Raw genomic sequence first — 6117 nt, 5'->3', positions numbered from 1 at the left:
GTGTCACATTTTGTTAGTAAATGAAGATTTCCAACCCCTTAGGCCTTGTTCGGTTGGCCCGGAAATGGCAGGGATTGGGCCGCGATCCCTGTGGATCACTAAGTTCATCTGAGGTCCCTTACTTTGTCAACGAATCCGATTTTCGTCCTTCAACCCGAAAACCAGATACAACGGTCCCTCAACTATTAAAACCGTGCAAATGAGGTCCCTCGGCGGTTTGGATGGTGGTTTTGGCTGACGTTGCGCTTACGTAGCTAATTTGACTCGGTCACCGTCTGACGTGGCGCTTACATGGCAATTCGAATCGGAAAATTAATAAACCACGTGGACCCACATGTTAGTGTCACACCCAAATTAATAAAAAATTGGTGGGGCCCACGTGAGCCCCACATGTCATTCCCACTCCTCTTCTTCTTCCTCCTCTCTCCCCATCTCCCCTCTCCTCTCTCCAGGCACGACGGAGAGTCAGCGGCCGGGGGGAATCAGCATCACCACCACCACGCGATGGCGAGAAGACAGCGGCGCTGGTATTCCCGTGCTGCTACGTCGGCGGCGATCCCGACGAGTTGCCAGACCCCGGTCGACCCGCCGCTGTCGTCTGCAGATTGCACAAGACCAAACAAGAAGCAAATTGGATCATCAGCATGGCTTGCCATGAGAATCAAGAAACGGTTTTGATCAGTGGAGACGAAGGTTAGTACGTACCATTGTGGTAGCGGCCTAGCGGGAGGTCGTTGGCGGCCATGGGGATGGACATGAACAGCTGTGTCTCACGTCCGAGCCCCATCCAAGAGCCCTTGCTGCTCTTCTCATGCGGCCACTCGTCGAAGAAGTGGCCGAGAGGTTTGAGGTTTCTGCGCCGCCGCCGCATGGTCGTGGCCCGCCGAATTCTCCAGCCGGAGGTCGGCGCCCAGAAGGAAGCAGTGCTGCTGCTGCCGTCTCTCTTTCTCATCGTCATCTTCTTTGGAAAGATCAATGGCGTACGGCGACGCAGTGGTGTTGCCATAACCGGTGCCCGGGAAGAGCGGCGTGGTGCTCTGCTTGGGCTCCATGCCGAGCTGCTTGAACTGCCACTGGCCGTGTCCGGCGGCGGCGTGGTGGTGCTCCCTCTCGGTGCCGTCGGAGAAGAAGGCGTGCTCACCGGTGGCGTGCCCGTACGCATACTCCTTGTGGTCCATGGAGTAGTAGGACGGCGGCAGCCGGCGGGTGAGGGTGGGTGGTGTCGAGGTGGAGGTGGAACGGGCTCACCTGCGCGTGGTACGCCGCGGCGGCGGCGGGGGTGCGCGCGGTGGCCACGGCGTAGGGCCCGCCGTAGAGCGCCTGGTACGGCGCTGCGTCATGTGCCGCCGGGCGGTTGTAGGACGGCGCCGGGGAGGAGGTGGTGGTGGTGGGGACGACGAGGACGACAGCGGCGGGTCGTACTGCACACCGGGGTCCGGCTACTCGTCGGGATCGCGGCCGACGCCGCCACACAGGAAAACCAGCGCCGCCGCTGGCTCTCCGTCGTGCTTGGAGAGAGGAGAGGGGAGATGGGGAGAGAGCAGGAGGAAGAAGAAGAGGAGTAGAAATGATATGTGGGGCCCACGTGGGCCCCACCTTTTTAAAATTAATTTGGATGTGACACTGACATATGGGTCTCATGTGGATTATTATTTTCCCACTTCGTATTGCAATGTAAGCGCCACGTCAATGGTACGTCAGATGAAGACATAGTTAAATTAGCCACGTAAGCGACACGCCACGTCAGTTAAAACCGCCATCCAAACCACCGAGGGACCTCATTTGCATTGGTTTTGATAGTTGAGGAACCTGTTGTATCTGGTTTTTCGGTTGAAGGACCAAATTCGGATTTGTTGACAAGTTAAGGGACCTCAGATGAACTTATTCTCCCCGGTGGGTATTAAATCCCGGCCTACAAGAAAGTGTGCGTTCGGTTAAGCCCAGTTTGGATTCTATCCCGGCCCATCCCGGCCTTTCCCCCTCACCCCGGTCCATGAAAAAATCATCGACCCAAGAGGCGTGGAAGAAACCCTCGCGCACAGGAGGAAACTATCAACGCATAGGGGAAAGCAGAGGCGGTGGCGCGGGTGCGGATTGAGAGTCGACGGCGCGACGGCGACGCGGCACTCTCCCCGGAGGCGGCGCTCTCCCCTCCGCCGACCGTACCCTCCGCTGGCCACTTTCTCACCGGTGAGTCTCTCTTCCTTCCCCTCTCTTCTCCCTATCCTTCCTAGGGTTTGGTTCTTGGTCCAAGGTTCTTGGTTAAAGATGGTGTGCAATTTTGATGTAGCTAGCGGATCTAGAGGACTGATGGTTCTCGTTGGAATAAGCCTTTCTTAGGTTATTAATCAGTGTCTTGATTAAACCTGATTTTCTGCATATTGGATGGACTGAGCAGCATCACAATTTAGGTTGCTCCTTGCTCTGCACTGCTTGATTTTGTGGAATAAAATGAAATTAATGTCAATTTGAACATATCATATGCTGACAAAATGCAAAAATTAATGCAAATCAACTATGGTGGCTCACCTTTGCTTTCAAAACTTTCTGACTTTCACTGAAATACTGATTAGGATGATTGATTCCAGTATCACTGAGACACCATGTGCTGCCTCGAAAGTCATCGTGCAAGCTAGCTATGTATTTCATATCTTAGATGATTCAAGCAAACCAAGTTTGGAAGAATGTTTATTAAAGGTAGAATTGTGAGGTGCAGTACCTGGTTACTGCTGTTTGTCGAGTTTTAAGCAGTCACCAGTTAACGTGGCCTCTTTTATCTTTATCCAACAAATTAGATTAGTATGATGGTTAGAGTACATACCATAGATGCACAACATGGTAAGTTCCTGACAGATTCAACGTCTTTTGCTCCTTATTGTATATCATCTGGTTATACATTTATGAATATGATTAGTATAGGACAAAACAGAAGTCAAGATTTGATTTTTGCACAAGCATTTTGATCTACATAATTGTACCTATCCATGTCCAATATGAACATAATTGAAAATTCTCGGTTTGATCTCAATTGAAAATTATTTCAATTTTTATTGGTACTAGCACATATAGGGCCTTGCACTTTAGAAATATTTTAATTTTACTAATGTAAATTGTGTCTGCTTTGTAGATTGCATGTCCACCAATTAGAGTTGGAGAAGACCAGCCTCCTCCTTCTTGGGACCCTATACCCTTGGCCTGGTAGTACCGGATTGATTTTAAGACCAATTTTCAGTACTGGGTTGATTTCTGAACTTTATGTATAGTCATTTCCTAAAGCTCCATTTTCTAGATGATAAAGCTTGTCTTCCTGATTCTTTTTGGAATTGATCCAATGCTGTTCGATTTTTTTTCAGAGATGGGAACACTGGAGCTGGGTGACTGAAGCGCATGGTGGCATTAGTGCTAAGCTTAAACACTTGCATTCAATTTGTAGTTTAGCTCTTAGCTGGCTACTTCTATTTATTCTAAGAAAAACAACTGAATTGTACCCATTTTGATTAATCTGTGACCTTTTCATGTCCTTCAAATTTCATCATCTTCTGCATTTGTTGATCTAATACGGCCCAGCCACCTGTTTTTTTTTCATTCATAGTCTCATGATCATTGCGCTTCACCCTGAGTGGGATCGATCCTGATCTGCCAGGATAGGCCTCTGTTCTCGTCGTCATCATGGTGCTTTGCCCGTGAGCATCGCTTGTCGTTCTTTGTTGAGTCATCGTCAAGCTGTTAACACCAAAATTTGATACGGTTGTTTAGAGGATTCAGTTAAGGAAAGAAGTCAATCAACCGATCAGGACTTATTTCTTTTCTTTTATCTTTAGGAAACTTGTATCTTGTCCGATTAGGACTAATATCAACCCAAGGGGATAAATATGTACACCCGTAGACTTTGTAATCTATTTCCACAGATCAATACATTACTTTCGGTACATTGCCAACTTTTATTCCGGCGAGTTCTTAGTTTTGAGCAAGTTTGCATTTGTTAAGTTCGATCTCCCACGAGGAAGTAAGTTTCGTCAACTTCCCGCGAGGAAATAATCTCCTCTTCCTATACTATTTAACTTTGGCTACAACTTTCTCGTTTAAGTCTAATATTTTATTCAGGTTGACGCAAGCATTGTCTATCTGATATATTGATTATATCTTTAACTGCATTGCTATTTAGAGTGGTATCGGCTTAGTTAGGACTTTCTTACTTAGGTCCGATATTTTGACTAAGTTGATGTTTTTCTAATCGTATTGCCGTTTTAGATAGATCGATGTATCAATCATGTTTGTTTATATATCTATCGGCTAAATATTTTTTTCTTGTTATCATCAATCTTAAAATATCTTAGTTAGGCTCGATCTGATAGATTGCTACTAATAAGTCTATTTCTACTAAGCTGATAGGTTTTCATGCAACGTTTCATCGGACTGTTAGCCAATGAGTTGTCTTTATTGTGGGCTTTAGCTATCAGATATAATGATTACTTAGTTGATATACACTTTAATTTATTTACTGTTGGTGGATGGCATGAGGCCCTTCGACCAAATCTGCCGAAACCCGTGGCGAAGACTATGGAGCAAGAACGGCGCGAGGCGAGGGGTCGTGCGAGTACCTTGTCGAGCCAGAGGCGTCCCAGGCGAAGGGTGCAAGGCGAAGAGTATCTACCGAAGGAAGACGACTTCGCCATGGCAAGTTCGCCCCCGCGAGGGCCGAAGAAGCCTTTCCGGCCCATCAAGCCTAGGGGCTATAGGGCCGGCGGTCGCCCGACAGCCCATCAGGGGCCCATGAGCCTCCATAACATTATATACCCCTGTAAATGTCCCTTTCGTAAGGGTAACCATGTAAATTCCCCTGTATAACCTAAACCCTAGTAGTAAGAACCTGTAATGGGGCTATAAATAGTCCCCAAGGGCCATGTAATAAGGGGATCCCGAAGTAAAAAATTCTAAAATTAATACACTTCGTGTCTTTCCAACCACTATTAAGTAACCACGTCTTTCGACGTATGCGGTTGTCATTTCAACAACAGCCGGCGCCGACCGTGGGGACCTCCGAGCGAAACCACTGAGAGCGAATGCTACCGAAGAAGGTCGTGAAGGAGAAGGTTACAAGGCGAAAGGAAAGCGACGCCGGAGCGGACATGGCCGCCGAGGAGGGAGTAGAGCCTTCGGCGCCCGTGGCCGAAGATGGAGGAGGACCATCTGCTTCCGCATCTGCGCCATCACTACCGCCTTCGGCCCCTGCCACCTCTAAGCAAGTGCCGAACGCGGCTGACGTGGCGAAGGTGGCTGCGGCGGCAAGGGCACTCCAGACCAGGGCGGAGATCCTTTCGACAAGCCAACTGGTGGAGCCCCAAGCCGCTCCATCGCAGCCGGCAGCGGCCCCAACCGCGCTCGCCGCTGTGCAGGCCCAAGTCAGCCCTAACCCCGAAACACAAGCCGAAGCCGACATGGAAGCCATGCGACAGAACATGACACGACTCCAAGACATGCTTCGCCAAATGCAAGAACAACAACAAGCATACGAGGCGGCGAGGCGGACCAAGGTCACGTCAGCCCCGATCCTTCAGTATTCGGCAGGTTATGTCCCACCCCAAGTCCATCCGCAAGTGACGACCCAGCCCTTTCCGCCACAAGCCGCACAAGCGCCAATGTACTTCGTCGGGCAGCCATCGACTGCAGCAGCGCATCCGGCCCCTCACGTGCAACTGCAAGCCCAACCAGTCGCTGCCCAAGTACAACATCAACCACCTGGCCAAGCGCCACAAACAATGGCGGAAGGGGCTTCGGCTCTGCAGGCGCAACTCCAAGCTTTCCTTCAGCAACTCAACCAACCCCACTACTACAACCCCATCGGCTCACCCAGAGGGGAATACAAGTCAAGGTACACCTAATTGGTTGCCGTCGAATCAGCCAGGCCTGGGGGCTTCACCGTGGAATCAAGGACCGCAGTTTGACTTCGTCAACACTGCTCAGGCGACAACCGTTCGGCAGCAAGCACCAACTCCAGGCTTCGGAGCAAACCAAGCACCAATCCAAGCCGCCATGACATGGTCACAGCCAACTTTCGACCCATCCATGGCGGCTCAGCAAGTATCTCCAATTGGAGCCGGGCAACCGAATGCTATG

The 6117-nt window shown here is 49.9% G+C and overlaps 1 long non-coding RNA gene and 1 pseudogene across 2 annotated transcripts; one reads left to right on the top strand and one right to left on the bottom strand.

Moving 5' to 3' along the window:
- Nucleotides 1-488: 488 nt before the first annotated feature.
- On the bottom strand, nucleotides 489-1641 carry LOC127766295 (growth-regulating factor 1-like; annotated as a pseudogene).
- A 390-nt stretch (nucleotides 1642-2031) lies between these two features.
- Nucleotides 2032-4052, top strand: LOC127765993 (uncharacterized). 2 transcript variants are annotated; one of them, XR_008016193.1, is made up of 3 exons: nucleotides 2032-2190; nucleotides 3128-3257; nucleotides 3354-4052. It is a non-coding gene; the product is annotated as an uncharacterized LOC127765993 (long non-coding RNA). The 2 variants fall into 2 exon arrangements; XR_008016192.1 differs by having other exon boundaries at nucleotides 3128-3238; nucleotides 3354-4047.
- Nucleotides 4053-6117: the final 2065 nt, after the last annotated feature.

This window comes from Oryza glaberrima, chromosome 3 (assembly GCF_000147395.1).
Source record: "Oryza glaberrima chromosome 3, OglaRS2, whole genome shotgun sequence".
NCBI classification, from domain to species: Eukaryota; Viridiplantae; Streptophyta; class Magnoliopsida; order Poales; family Poaceae; genus Oryza; species Oryza glaberrima.
The sequence above is the reverse complement of the archived record's forward strand: the minus strand, read 5'-3'. Positions and strand labels throughout refer to the sequence as shown.